Consider the following 15,402-nt stretch of genomic DNA (forward strand, 5'->3'; position numbering starts at 1 on the left):
AGGTATTTTTCCATCTGTCAGTATCCAAACATCCACGGTCCCTTGAATTTTTCAAAGATGAGTGTTTTCCTGTGGAGATAAGAACAGAACCCTGCCCCCATTCTATATATTTTTCTTACCACCTGTATGAATATCATCATTGTGGATGAGTTGTCATTTCTCCATATGCTAAATGTTTCAATAATTATCCTGTCCTAAGAAGTCTAAGTCTTATATTAGGAATGGCTTGGGTGAGTCCTGAGAGGAAAGTAACTATAAGTATCTAGTCTTCAACCCCATAAAAGACCTGAGAAGGGAAATAATACTACTTGGGTAAACAGGAAATGCAATCATGCAACTTTCAAAAGGTGCAAGAAATAACAGAGGCACAGAGACAAGTGGCTACCTGGCCAATCACCCAAAGTCTTCATTTGCAACGTTGGGGCTAAGGCCTAGAGTAACTGACAGACCATTTTCAGAGGCAGGAAAAATTTTCAAAACCATCTTACCCTGAATTGGCAAGGTTTGGCAGTCTTTTTGTTTGTATCTTACTTGTCCGGTCTGAACACCGTGCATTTTGTCAGTGGTCAAGGCAGGAGCAGTTCTTTACCTAAAGACCAGTGCGAAGAAAACAAGCTCCAAGTGGAGTGTCTTCAGTGGTCAACATTCTCTCGGGAATAGATCAGTGCTGCCTGGAACAATCGTGTATCACATCAACAGAATCCTAAGTTGTCTAGTTGCCATATTCTACAGTTCTTTGAACTACATGAAGATTACCAATCTATGTGAAATACAATCTCTATGCATCTAAAGAACCTGATTAGTCTAAATATAAGTATGACAACCATGGATGACTTTTGACCTATAATTCTTAATACCTATATAGCTTAAAGACTAAGGCTTCATATTAAAATATTAAACTATCTTTAAACAACTGTGCAGCAAATAAGGACAATGACTTTCAAATGTAAACAACGTATAAGTGTCTTGAACGAGGGAAAAACGTATAGTGCAATATGATAAGTATATCCTAAAATTGCATCAATATACAAAATATATTAAGCAGAGGTAGAAAAATGCATGCACACTAACTCTTACATCTTAAATTAATCCATTACTATTACTTTGTATTTTACCACAAGGCTTGTGATGTCCTGATAAGGTTCCTGGCATCTTTCTCCTTCAAAGGCTACGTGGCATCTCCTTGACTCCGCCTACTTTCTCCTCTATCTCTGCTTGGAATTCCCACCTTATTGTGTTCTGCCCTGCCAGTAAGCAAAAGCAGCTTTATTCATTAACCAATGGTAACAAAACACATCACAGCATACAAAGGGGAATCCCACATCACCTCCTCTTTTCTGTCTAAATTAAAGGAAGGTTTTAACTTTAACATACAAGATTACATACAACAAAACAGTTATCAAGCAAGAATTATAGTTACAATATTTAGTTCATTTACATTTGGCAAAGTAAGGAAAATACTCTATCATTTATCCTATCTTTGTGAGTCTAAAGTTTTATATCTAATCTATTTTTTATCATAACTAAGGAAAAGGATAACTATAACTATCTGTGTTTCAACTCCATCAAAGACTCCAGAAGGATATGATGTTACCTAAGTTAACAGGAAGTGCATTGTAAGCAACTTCCAAAACTCTAGAACTGACAGAGACATCTTGCTGCCTAGACAGTCATCCAAAGTTCTTTTTTTTTGTTGTTTTTTGTTTTGTTTGTTTGTTTTTCTTTTCAAGGTCTGATCATTATTTGTTACCCTTATAGACTTATTTTTGACTGGACTCAGAAGTAGAAGTTCTCAGGGAGGACAGCCCTCGCCTCTTGGCAATCTGTTCCTGAAACTTTTCTTTGGTTTCCTTCATTCTCTTGGCCAAAAGCTTAGCATATTCTGCAGCTTCCTCCTTGTTTTTCTTTGTTCATTGCTTCTTCAGAGCAATATGCTGGCGTTTGTGTTGCAGGACATGTGGAGTCATAAAACCCTGAATCTTGGGTGCCTTGGTCTTGGGCTTCTTACCTTCTTTGTTTAAAGGCTTTCTGACAATGTACTGGTGGACATTCTTTAGAAAGATTAAAAATCTTTTGGGTTCTGCTAGCTTTTAGGTTCCAACTGACGAGCCACCGTAGTATCTGTCAGTCCAGGAATATCCTTCTCTCCTTTTTTTACAATAACCAAGTTGAGAACTCTCAGATTGGCATCCACAATGCATCCTCGGACAGATTTGCGCTTCCTCTCTCCAGTGGTCTATAACAAGAAAGCCCCTTACTCAACAACAGGCATATTCTGCCATGGGTTAAGACACCTTGCTTCACGGGAAAATCTTCTTTGTCATTGCCACCACTGATTCAGACCACATAATCTTTCCACTCTTCACCCAGAGCATCGGCAGCCACTTCAGTGGCCATGCGCTTCTCGTAGAACGTCTGACGCTGCGTTCATCACCCACTTTGATGACTTTCTGACAGCTGGTAGTAGGGAAGAAGATATTCTGCTTCATCTTTGCACAGCTGACCACCTAGGAGGCACCACGAAAAAGAGCATCCCAAGTTCTGTAACGTTGGGGCATCTATCTTCAGCCTACAGGCCCATAGCATCTGGCAGACTTTTCCATGAAGCAGGAAACTTCAAAGACAGTTCTGCCTGCCTTGGCAATTTGGCAGTCACTTTTTTCTGTGTCCTGCAGAATGACTGGCAGTCTCTTCTATGAAGCAGGAACCCTGCAGGACTGTCTCACCTTCTTTAGGCAACTTCAGCAGTCATTTTTCTATGGGTACTGCATGTTCACTTCATACAGCATACCAGTCAGGCAGTCCAGGCAAGAGCAGTTTTTTGCCCAAATGGTTAACAAACTCCTTAAGGAGCCTCTTCAATGCCCATCTTCCTCTTGAAGTAGATTGTGCTGCCAGGAGCAGATGTGTCTCATTGTCATGAAAAGTCCTAAGTTCTTAAAACAGTTCAAATGCCATATTCTGTTAAGTCTTTGAAAGGTTTGAAGAATACCTATCCATCTGAAATATATCTTTATACATCTAGAAAACCTAACTAACATGATTATAAGTTTGACTATTACAAATTTACAAATGACTATTAATCTGTGTTTTTTAAACTACATTACATTTTTAAATGAGCTGCACAAAATAATCAAGAGTAGAAATATACATATAACAAAATTGACCTTAAATTTGTATCAGTAAACCAAGATCCATACCAATGCAAAGAATTCATCTCCATAGCATATCCCCCTTTAAATGTAAACAAATATTTACAAACATTTAGGGAATATGGGCGTTGTTCTCTAGACTACTTTCTGCTGATTGGGGCACTGTTAATTGGGTCTTTTATGGAGTATCCTGTGTGGTAGGTCCATCTTAGCTAGCAGTCCTGAAGATGTCATGGACATTGGACCATCTGGGCCATTGCTTCAGGGGGTCTTGTTTGGTCAAACCATATTAGCTGGAAAGGAATCCACAGATTTCTATTCTCTGTGGAAACAAAAACAGAACCTCCTTTCCAAAGCAACATATCCTTAGACCCAAAATTTGAAGTCAAGATACTTTAAGAATATATATGTTGGTTTAGTTTAGCAGCCCATACAATGAAATGTTTCTCTGTACTTAGCTCATTTACAGGCAAAAAATTCAAAGAAAACACAATAGTATACATAATCCAGACTCTCTGTGTATATTCCATCTTTACGTGGCTTATTTTTTTACTCTATTATTTTTTATACAAGTTTGATATTTATTTTATTATATTTACTCCTTTAACTTATGACTGTCTGTACTCTTTTATTTTTGTCTATTATCTTTTTCCCCTCTCTCTCAAGCCTATGTACATTTATCCAATACTGTGATCCATTTAGAGGTCCTTTTTTTCTGAATCTGTCTTTATTGTGTATCTGTAATTATTTTTGACAAGGAGCACCTTTTTTCTTTTTAAATGCTAAGTAGGCATGGCTAGGACCAACTCCAGGGCCCTGCCTGTTGGCTCCATCCAGTCCAACATGGTAGAGTTATGCTCACTGCCTCTGAGAGCTGTCAACACTGCCCTGGCTTCAGGATCATAGTCTATGTCACCATTCAGCAATTTGTAACATGCTGCTCACAGACCCCATTTAAGTGCTCGGCCTCCTAAAAGAGCCAGAGCTGTTCCTGCAACTAGCAGGAACCAGGAAGCTGCCATTTCTTAAAGAAGCTGTATGGGCTTTTTTTGCTGCTAATGCTGAATCAGGAAGACCTCTCTTGAAGGAGTCGCAGCACCCCTGCTCGCTGCCAGCAAACTGAGCCCACCCAGGAAAAAAAAATGCGGTTGCCAAGAAGCTGCACTAAACTCTGCTCTCTTGTGTCTAGAATTCCTTTCCAAGCTCTCTCAGGTTTTATGTGGATGTAGTCAGCCCACGTTGGCACACCAGATGTAGATGGACACTATAAAGTAGTCTAGCTCAGAATTAAGTATCATAAAGGGTTCTTTATTTAGGGGTAGACTCACAGATCACAGTTCTCTGCACAAGCAGGGAACAGGAACTGAATCCAGCAGCTGAGAGAGAGCATGTACAAGTTTTATGTCTGCATTATAGTATAAGAGACCATGCCCAAGTCACTGGTATCTTAAACGCTATTGGCTGAAGGAGTTCCCACCGCATCTAACCTTGAGGACAGACTTTGTTGGGAGAGGGGACATAGTTTTATAGAATTACTTCCATCTGTCATGGAGGCAATGTTATTTCTATGGGATCCTATAAAAACTAAAATGATAGTTAAGTTTCTGGTACAATTGCAGATGATCTCTGAGTAGTTGGTTGGGTTATTTCTGAAGTTCTTGTTTGAAGTCCTGGTGAGAATGTTGTAAGAATGTGCACCATATCAGCTAGCCAAGTTTGAATCATTTTGAGCAGCTTGTAACCAAAAACCAATCTTAAAGTGGTGCTATCAGCTTCATGACATATATTCAATGAAAGTTACCATCGTAAAACTTTTCCTAAATTCTTTCTTCTTTCTGTCCCATACCAGATATTTCCTGATATGAAACAGAAAATTTGAATTTTTCTTTTAACAACATTCTTGGCTTTAGATAAGGATAGCCATTGTCTGTAACAGGAGGGCCTGCTTATTGGGGTTTCTGTCCTGCCCTGTTCCCACAGTTGTTAGGTCCCAAAGAATCACACAGAAGGTCTACATAAGTTATAAAACTGATTGGCCCATTAGCTCAGGCTTCTTATTAACTCTTACAATTACATTATTCTTATCTATGTTAGCCACATGGCTCAGTACCCTTTTCAGCAGGATAGGTCACATCCTGCTTCTTCAGTGTCTGGGCAGGACTGCGGAGGAATGGGCTTCCTCCTTCCCAGAATTCTCCTGTTCTCATTGACCTGCCTTTTCTGTCTGATTGTCCAACCTATACTTCCTGCCTGGCTACCGGCCAATCAGCATTTATTTAAAACATAATTGACAGAATACAGAATTTTCCCATACCAATTGTCTAACTCCAAAGCAAGTTTTGATTTTTAAGTGAGTTGTGACTATTATTATACTGAGAAGTAGAGATATGTGCATGTTCAGGTAGTGAAATTTTACCCTGCAGAGGATATTGGTACCATAAGTCAGATTTCCTGTGATTCTTTCTGGATAGCTGTCTTCTTTAGGCATCTAGATGCCCGAGGTCTCTTGACTTTTGAAAGATGGGTATTTTCCTGCAAAGACAAGAACAGAACCCTGCCCCAACCCTTATGAGGTTTCCTTACTACCTATAGGTTTGACACCTCTGTGGATGAGTTATTATTTCTCTTTATCAATAGATTTCTCTTTTTAAAACTTAATCTTTATTTTGATGATATACATTGCTTTTATTCTCTTGTGGAAACAAAAGCGAAACCCCTTCCCCAATGTAGAACATCTCCTGGTTTCTATTCTGAGGTCAACACATCCTTGAAGTGCATCAACTGATTTAATTCAGAAGCTTTTTCTATTATCCAATGTCTCTCTGATGCTGTTGTTCCTTTCTCATTAGTATTAAGAAAATTCAAGGTTAATAAAACATTATGCAACCTATTTCTGGGGGTATTTTCCATCCCTTTCTGTTTGTTTAACATATACTTTATAGTTCAATTTGATTTTTCTATAAGTGCCTGACCTGTAGGATTGTTTGTTATATGTGTAATATGCTTTATAGTTGCTCTGTAGACCAGGCCGGCCTTGAACTCACAGAGATTCACCTTTCTCTTCTTCCCAAGTGCTTGGATTAAAGGTTTATACTACTACCATTGGGCAATATGCTTTATAATAAGCAAAAACTATTTCATTTTCTTAGAGATATATGCCAGACCATTTCTGTCTTTATTTGTACAGGTATACCCATGATAGCCATGACTTCTAATAAATGAGTGATTACCGAATCAGCTTTTTCCAAACTCAAAGCAGTTGCCTATTGAAAACCTGAATAGGTGTTAATGGTGTGGTATACATATTTTAATTTTCCAAATTCAATGAAGTGGAAGCCATCCATCTGCTAGAATTCATTCTTTTGAGTGCTCTTTGGGTTACTTCCTGCAGATAGTGGTGTTTGATTATATAAAGAACAAGTAAGACATTTCTTTATAATCTCCTTAGCTTGTTGCCATGTAATAGAAAACTCCTCTGTTAAACCTTTGCTAGCCAGGCGGTGGTGGCACACGCCTTTTATCCCAGCACTCGGGAGGCAGAGGCAGGCAGATCTCTGTGAGTTCGAGGCCAGCCTGGTCTAGAAGAGCTAGTTCCAGGACAGGAACCAAAAAGCTACAGAGAAACTCTGTCTCGAAAATAAAAAAAAAACAAACAACCTTTGCTAGTGAAATGATGTTTTTTTATAAAGCCCTTCCATGCATTTCCAATCAATAATATATCAATTTCTGCATTACCTGTACTGGAGGACCTGGCAGACCCATATGGGATTGGATGTGTGTTATGTATGTGGGACAAAGCCTGTTCCTGATTATATTTGAACCTGAATAAATAATGAAGTCAGTTCTGTATCATCTGGCATAAATTCAGCAGTTTCAGTATGCAAAACAACTCTTTCTGCATATTGAAAATCAGTAACTATATTAAGTGGTTCTTTAAAATCCTTTAGTGCCATGAGAATAGCATATAATTCTGACTCTTGGACGGAGTTATCCGGGCTTTGTTCCACCTTGCTTAAATCTTCTGATTTGTAACCAGCCTTTCCTAATTTATTTGCATCAGTATGGACTGTATGGGTTCCAGTTATTGGTGTGTCACATACAGTACGGGGAAGGATCCAATTAGCTCTCTTTATAAGGTTCTATAGCTTTGGGGATAGTTGTTATTAATCTCTCCTAAAAAATTAGCACAAGCTCTTTGCCATGGTTCATTATCTTCCCATAATTTCTTTAGTTCATCAGCAGTGAAAGGCACTATAATTTCTGATGGGTCTATTTTGCTAATGGACAAAGACTCAATTTTCTTTTTATAATTAATTCAGAGACCTTTTCAACATAAGTTTTTATTTTTTTTACTCCACTTATGTGGTAAAAAGATCCATTCTAAGATAATATCTTCCCTCTGTATTAAAATTCCTGTAGGGGAAATTTTGGAGGGCAGTATGACTAGAATGCAGTTAAGATTCAGCTACAGGGGCCTGGAGAGATGGCTCAGTGGTTAAGAGCACTGGCTGCTCTTCCAGAGGTCCTGAGTTCAATTCCCAGCAACCACATGGTGGCTCACAACCATCTCAAATGAGATCTGGCGCCCTCTTCTGATGTGTGGGCACACATGGAGGCAGAATGTTGTATACTTAATAAATAAATCTTTAAAAAAAAGATAAAAAAGATTCAGCTACAGGTCAAGTCAAGATCACGCCCCCTCTCCTCTATTGCCCAGAGTCCTAGGTGAGGTCATCCTTTTGAATTCCTGGGAATTTCTCTAGAGCCAGGTTTCTGCTAACCCTACAATGGCTTTCTCAATCAAGATATCTCTTTCCTTGCTCTCATCTCTGTCCTTCCTCCATCTTGACCATCCCATTCCCTCAAGTTCTCCTCTTCTCTCCCCCTCTCCCCTCCTCTTCTCCTCCTAACCTCCTCTCTCCCCTGCCACCCCCATGTTCCCAACCCTGTCAGTTTCCAATTTCCAGGTAGGTTTATATATTTTTTTATAAGTTTCACCTTATTACTTAGCTTCTCTAGGATCATGAACTATAGGCTCACCCTGTCATCAGACTGATGATTATCTTATATCACCATAGAGCCTTCATCCAGCAACCAATGGAGGCAGAGGCAGAGACCCACATCAGAGCACTGAACTGAGCTCCCAAAGTCCAGTTGAAGAGTGGAAGGAATGAGAATATGAGCAAGGAGGTCAAGACCATGATGGGTTCACCCAGTGAAACAGTTTGTCTGAGCTAATGGGAACTCACTAACTCCAGCCAGACTGGGAAGGAACAAGCATAGGACCAAACTAGTTCCTCTGAATGTGGTTGACAGTTGCATGGCTGGGGAAGACTGAGGGAGCCACTCGCAGTGGTACCAGGATTTATCCCTACTGCATGTACTGGGTTTTTGAGATCCTATTCTCTTTGAACGTATACCTTGCTCAGCCTAGATATAGTAGGGAGGGCCTTAAACTTTCCATAAAGCAATGTTCCTTACCCTCTCTGAATATTAGATAGAGTGGGGTGGGAGGGTGTGTGGAGGGAATGGGAGGAGGGGAGAGAGTGGGAACTTGGATTGGTATTTTTTTTAATCTAATAAATTTTAAAAAAGATTCTGATCCATCTGATCCACATGTGCCTTGTGGGCGCATATTCCAATATGCCACAAAAGCCATTGCCCCAGTTTGAGCTGATACATAGCTCTGCAGACAAGCTGTCTGCCCTTAACAAAAGCCAGGATGCCTTGCTCCTAGCTTCTTTTATTAAAGTGTGGATTACCTGAGAAGAGGTGTTGACTGAAACTGGTCAGGATGTTTGGGGTTTCTTTCCTTATGCAATTTGAAGGTTATCTTATAGAGATGCTAATTCAGGACCTACCTGACTGCTAGATGCAGATGTGACTAAAGCCCAGGCACCTGGTTGCCTAGGCAACAGCCTTTGTGTGTTCCCGCTCATTTGGGATGAGTATATAAGATGTTGGGACAATAAAGGAGGATTCTGGCCTTTTCCATGATGACTGTGTAAGCTGTGTCTGATTATTTCTTGCGACTCCGTTCCAGTCCAGTTAGAGAATCTGTGTTGGACCCAAACGGGCTCCGACAGTGCCTTCTATGATTTCTTTTCAATCACAGTCAATTCTTTCTCAGTTTCAGCTGTTAATTCCCTGGGACTATTTAAGTCTTTGTCATCATCTAAGATTTTGTTTCTATGAATTATTAGATTAGGTGTTATCCCAGAAGTGGATTATAGATTGGAAATGTCTCCTAGAATCTTTGAAAGTCATTAAGAGTCCACAGTAGATCTCTCCTAATTTGTCCTTTTTGGCACCAATCTCTTGCAATTTAAAATAGTTCCACACTAGCCCAGAGTGGAGTATAATAAAGGTTTATTTATCTGGGGGTAAACTCACATAATAATGATCTGCAATCCTCTGTGTGCTGTAGGAACTGGGACCAAATCCAGCAGCCTACAGGCTTGTGCATGCCCTTTGTCTGCATTCATAGTACACAAGACCATGCCCAATGGGCCAGAATCCCAAAGGCCATTGACTGAAGAGGTTCCCATTGTACAGATCCACAAAAAAAAGTGCACAAATGTTCATGGTATGAATGTTCATATGTAGTAGAAATTAAGCCAACGTACGCTGACAAAAATTGAGTCAGTCTTCTCTGGATTCTCTCCCCAACTGGACCTTGACTTTTGAACACCTGCAGCCCCTTTTATGGATTTATTTATTTGTTCATCCATTTGAGTTTTTTGCGGGGGTGTTTCTGTTTTTTCAACTAATGCCACGCGTCACCATTGCCCAGCCTCTAATGAAGAAGAAGAAGAACAAACTCCATTTTGAGAAAACTTCATTTTAGAAAGAACCTAACTAAGGGGGGGGGGGGGGGCAAGTGAATGTAACCCAGCAAAGGCATAAGCATTCCCAAGAAACTGTGTCAGTCCTGATCAAAGTGACCCACAGGGTGTCCAGACAACATCTGCTTGCTTCAAACGTCCTTGTAAGTATCTGACTAACCACTGTTTTGAAATTCTCGTCTGCTGACAGTTACTGTTTTAAAATTCCCCTATACCCCAACTATCAAATTCAAAAGTTGTATATTTTCACCCAGTCTCGAAACATCAAGGCTTGTGCCACCCTGTCTCCATTTTTCCCCTTTAAAATACCCTTACCCTGAACCCTTTGGGCTGTTCTCCCCTATCCACTGTGTGTTGGAGTGATGGATTATGGTTTGTGTTAGCTAATTTGTAATAAAAAAAAATCCAGTGTGTTTGCATCAGATATGGGCTCTGTGGTGGTCTTGTTTGGGGATCCCTGATGCGGGCACAGCACTACCATCTCTTGAAGTTTTCCTGTCCATGCAGGAATCCTGTCAGGTAAATTTCCATCCTCAGTATCTGACTGAACCCTTATGTTAGGTCACCCTGCCTGCCTTCAGCAAGAATCTCATTAAGTTGGTTTACCCTCCCCTCTCTGTAATTTTCACCAATACCTCCACCACCTCCACCACCTCTGCCACTGCCGCCACCACCTCCACCATCACCTCCACCACCTCCACCACCTCTGCCACTGCCGCCACCACCTCCACCATCACCTCCACCACCTCCACCACCTCTGCCACTGCCGCCATCACCTCCACCATCACCTCCACCACCACTTCTACCACCCCCACACACTAGATATAAATCCTTGCCACACACACACTAGATATAAATTTTTGTCTCACACACACACACACACTAGATATAAATTCTTGCCTCACACACACACATACACACACTAGATATAAATCCTTGCCACACACACACACACTAGATATAAATTTTTGTCACACACACACACTAGATATAAATCCTTGCCACCACACACACACACACACACACTAGACATAAATCCTTGCCACCACACACACACACACACACGATATAAATCCTTGCTTTCCTTTGTTGTAATCAGAACTGAACTTATTTCATTTTACAGGCAGCTGCTGTTGTGTTTCCTCTTACACAATACAAATGATAAATGTATAACAAAACATGGGCAATAAAAAGAAATGAGGTCTGATATAGGCTACAACATTGATGACGCTCAGAATGCTATGCTTAGTGAAAGAAGTCATATACATAAAATGTCTATGTCTACCCAGAGCCAGGGAGGCTTCTCTTTTTAAAAACTGGGTGTTTTCCCTACATGTGCATCTGTGCACCACATGCATGTAGTACTCATGGAAGTCAGTAAAATGCATCAGATCCTCTAGAGCTGGAGTAACAGACGGTTGTGAGCCACCATGTGGGTGCTGGGACCCAAACCCAGATCCTTTCTGAGAACAGATGGGTTCTTGCTGTAAACGACTTGACCATCTTGTTTTGGGGAGGGTTGTGGAAGGATGTTGGAACTTTGGGCTAGAAACGCTGTAGAGTGTTCAAAATTTGGTGAGCTCTTGTGAGAACCTGGAAGATTCGAGGAAAATGCTGAGAGCCATGAAGATGAGGGACACCCGGCTTGTGCAGTTTCAAAGGGAAGCAGTTTCAAAGGGAGACTCTACTGGTCCATTTGAGTTTGATTTGTTTTGTTTTGGTTTTTGGTTTCTGGTTGCTCTGTGTAGCCTTGAACTCACTGAGATCCTTCTGCCTCTGCCTTCCAAGTGCTGGGATTAAAGGCGTTGGCGTGCTGGCTGGAGAACAACCTGTGAGAGTTCCAGTCTCTCCTTATACCGTGTGACTTCTAGAGAGAAAACCCAGGTTGTCAGGCTACACCTGACCCACTGAGGCATCTTACCAATTCTTCCCAAATATCCATGTTCAGCCGTGGCTCTGGTACAGAAACAGCCCAAAGGTAGGAACATCAGGGCTGAGAAGCTCCACAGCCAGTTCTCAATGCAGAGACGAGGCGTGGCCACGTCCCTTCTTGCCTGCCCCTGTATGTTAGATCCTTCTAGGCCAGAACTTAAATTAGACCCTGATGAACCATGTGCAGTCAGGAAGGTTGGGAGTTCAAGGAGGCCAATCTGTGCTACATAATGAGACCTTGTCACAGTCAGTCAATCAACCTGAGTTCTACACTGAGACTCCATGAAGCAGAGTGCACTGTGGGCCCGAGGCTGTAGCTCAGTGGTAGAGCCCTCATCTAGCAGGTACAAGCACATGGACTCCATCTCCAGCGCTACACTGCACAGAAAAAGGAAGTGTTGCTGGCTTGGTGAGTTTTCTTCAACCTCAGTCACTAGCACAATCAGCACCAAGTTGGTGCACAAAGCATACCCATCACCCTTGCTGCTATGGCCTTTCCCATTCGCCCAGCCCACAGAAGTCACTAGCTCCTAAAATTAGGTGCAATTCACTTGTTTTTTCCAACGTAAGGTAGAAAGGTTGGGATACACCCCTGAAGTAGAGCACTTGCCTAGTAAGGTCCTGGGTCCCATTCCTGTCCGTTGGATGGCACCTACAGTATATAAACTTTATAACGCAGCTGCCTGAGTTGACTGACGGGTGTTCACTGGCACAGACTGAACAGTCAGGAGGTACTTTTGCTTCCTGAACCACATTCTCTGCTTTCTCTTGCCACCCATTGAGTTTATGCTCGACTTGAAAACCTCCAGCAAAACCACACGCTCATTTTGAGAAACACAATAGTATCATTGAACACTCTTACTGGGTACTAAGTCAAGCACTTTGCAAATTCACCTTTCAACAGAGAGCCTAGAAATGTTTGCCTCCAGCTCTCAAGGGCACATGGAGAGGGGCAGTTGTTCAGACAGGGTGGTGGTGGCGCACGCCTTTAATCCCAACACTCGGAAGGCAGAGGCAGGCGGATCTCTGTGAGTTCGAGGCCAGCCTGGTCTACAAGAGCTAGTTCCAGGACAGGCTCCAAAGCTAGAGAAACCCTGTCTTGAAAAACCAAACACACACACACACACACACACACACACACTCATGGCCAGTGCCCTGCAGCATCCGTGTTTCAGAATTCTAGTCTGGGGTAGACCTCACAACCTAGGCTACTCTCCAGAACTTCATGTGAGTAAGCACACACAAGCTGGAGGGAGTGTTGTCGAACCCGGGCCAGTTCTTTGCAGAATTCTGTTTACACCCTGCACAGGACACTGGAGTCCCTCGAGCTGAGCCAGCGGATGCAGAACCCACACTGTGGCATTGGTCATCTAGTGGTCATACTCAGACGTTTTGGTTTTGCAGTGCTGATGGTCCAGCTCAGGGGCTTGCACATGTTAGATAAGCACCATGTTGCTGAAATCTACACCACCAGCCATTGGCGTTCTGAGAAGGTCTGAACATAAGGCTCACTGGTCTTGAATACACTCTATAATGAGCCTAGCCCCTGACTTGCAAGTTCTGTCTGTGCTTTCCAAGTCCTGGGATTCTAAGTGTGTGCCACCACGCTTAGCTATCCTAAGACCTTTGATGGAGAACAGGCTTCCGTGAGAAGTACAGTCAGCCTGGTGAATTTCCCAGGCTGTCTCTGCAAGCTCGAGGTCACCATAGGGTCACCACCCCACTGACCTTTGAAACCAAAGATTAGTTCTCTCCATTTTTGTACCTTTTTTTGAGACAGAGTCTCTCTATTATGTAGCTCTGGCTGTCCTGGAACTCAGTCTATACACCAGGCTGGGCTCAAACTCACAGAGATCCACCTGCCTCTGCCTCCCAGTACTGGAATTAAGAAATGTGCCACCACACCCAGCTCATGACTGTACGTTTTATAGCAGTGGATTCAAGCAGTGTGAACTTGCTTCTTCTGCCTGTTTTTTTCCTTGTTTTTTTTTTCATTTTTTTATTAAATTTATTTATTTATTAAAGATTTCTGCCTCCTTCCCGTCACTGCCTCCCAATTCCCTCCCCCTCCCCCCGATCAAGTCCCCCTCCTCATCTGCCCAAAGAGCAATCAGGGTTCCCTGACCTGTGGGAAGTCCGAGGACCACCCACCTCAATCCAGGTCTAGTAAGGTGAGCATCCAAACTGCCTAGGCTCCCACAAAGCCAGTACGTGCAGTAGGATCAAAAACCCATTGCCATTGTTCTTGAGTTCTCAGTAGTCCTCATTGACCGCTATGTTCAACGAGCTGGCCTTGGTGAGTTCCCGATAGAACATCCCATTGCCTCAGTGTGTGGGTGCACCCCTCGCGGTCCTGAGTTCCTTGCTCGTGCTCTCTCTCCTTCTGCTCCTGATTTGGACCTTGAGATTTCAGTCCGGTGCTCCAATGTGGGTCTCTGTCTCCTTTCATCACCTGATGAAGGTTAATATTCAGGAGGATGCCTGTATGTTTTTCTTTGGGTTCACCTTCTTATTTAGCTTCTCTAGGATCGCGAATTATAGGCTCAATGTCCTTTATTTATGGCTAGAGACCAAATATGAGTGAGTACATCCCATGTTCCTCTTTTTGGGTCTGGCTTACCTCACTCAGGATAGTATTTTCTATTTCCATCCATTTGCCTGCAAACTTCAAGAAGTCCTTGTTTTTTACTGCGGAGTAGTACTCTAATATGTATATATTCCATACTTTCTTCATCCATTCTTCAATTGAAGGGCATCTAGGTTGTTTCCAGGTTCTGGCTATTACAAACAATGCTGCTATGAACATAGTTGAGCATATACTTTTGTTGTATGATAGGCCTCTCTTGGGTATATTCCCAAGAGTGGTATTGCTGGGTCCAGGGGTAGGTTGATCCCGAATTTCCTGAGAAACCGCCACACTGCTTTCCAGAGTGGTTGCGCAAGTTTGCATTCCCACCAGCAATGGATGAGTGTACCCCTTTCTCCACAACCTCTCCAGCAAAGGCTATTATTGGTGTTTTTGATTTTAGCCATTCTGACAGGTGTAAGATGGTATCTTAAAGTTGTCTTGATTTGCATTTCCCTGATCGCTTAGGAAGTTGAGCATGACCTTAAGTGTCTTTTGGCCATTTGAACTTCTTCTGTTGAGAGATCTCTGTTCAGCTCAGTGCCCCATTTTTTAATTGGGTTGATTAGCCTTTTACGGTCTAGTTTCTTGAATTCTTTATATATTTTGGAGATCAGACCTTTGTCAGTTGCGGGGTTGGTGAAGATCTTCTCCCAGTCTGTGGGTTGCCTTTGTGTCTTAGTGACAGTGTCCTTTGCTTTACAGAAGCTTCTCAGTCTCAGGAGGTCCCATTTATTCAATGAGGCCCTTACTGTCTGTGCTGCTGGGGTTATACGTAGGAAGCGGTCTCCTGTGCCCATGTGCTGTAGAGTACTTTCCACTTTCTTTTCTATCCGGTTCAGTGTGT

At 42.2% G+C, this 15,402-nt stretch overlaps 1 pseudogene; it reads right to left on the minus strand.

The window, feature by feature from the left end:
* Window positions 1-1,760: 1,760 nt before the first annotated feature.
* On the minus strand, window positions 1,761-2,489 carry LOC126498503 (40S ribosomal protein S6-like; annotated as a pseudogene).
* Window positions 2,490-15,402: the final 12,913 nt, after the last annotated feature.

Source organism: Alexandromys fortis, unplaced genomic scaffold (assembly GCF_014885135.2).
Source record: "Alexandromys fortis isolate MF-2015 unplaced genomic scaffold, M_Fortis_MF-2015_v1.1 scaffold_29, whole genome shotgun sequence".
NCBI classification, from domain to species: domain Eukaryota; kingdom Metazoa; phylum Chordata; class Mammalia; order Rodentia; family Cricetidae; genus Alexandromys; species Alexandromys fortis.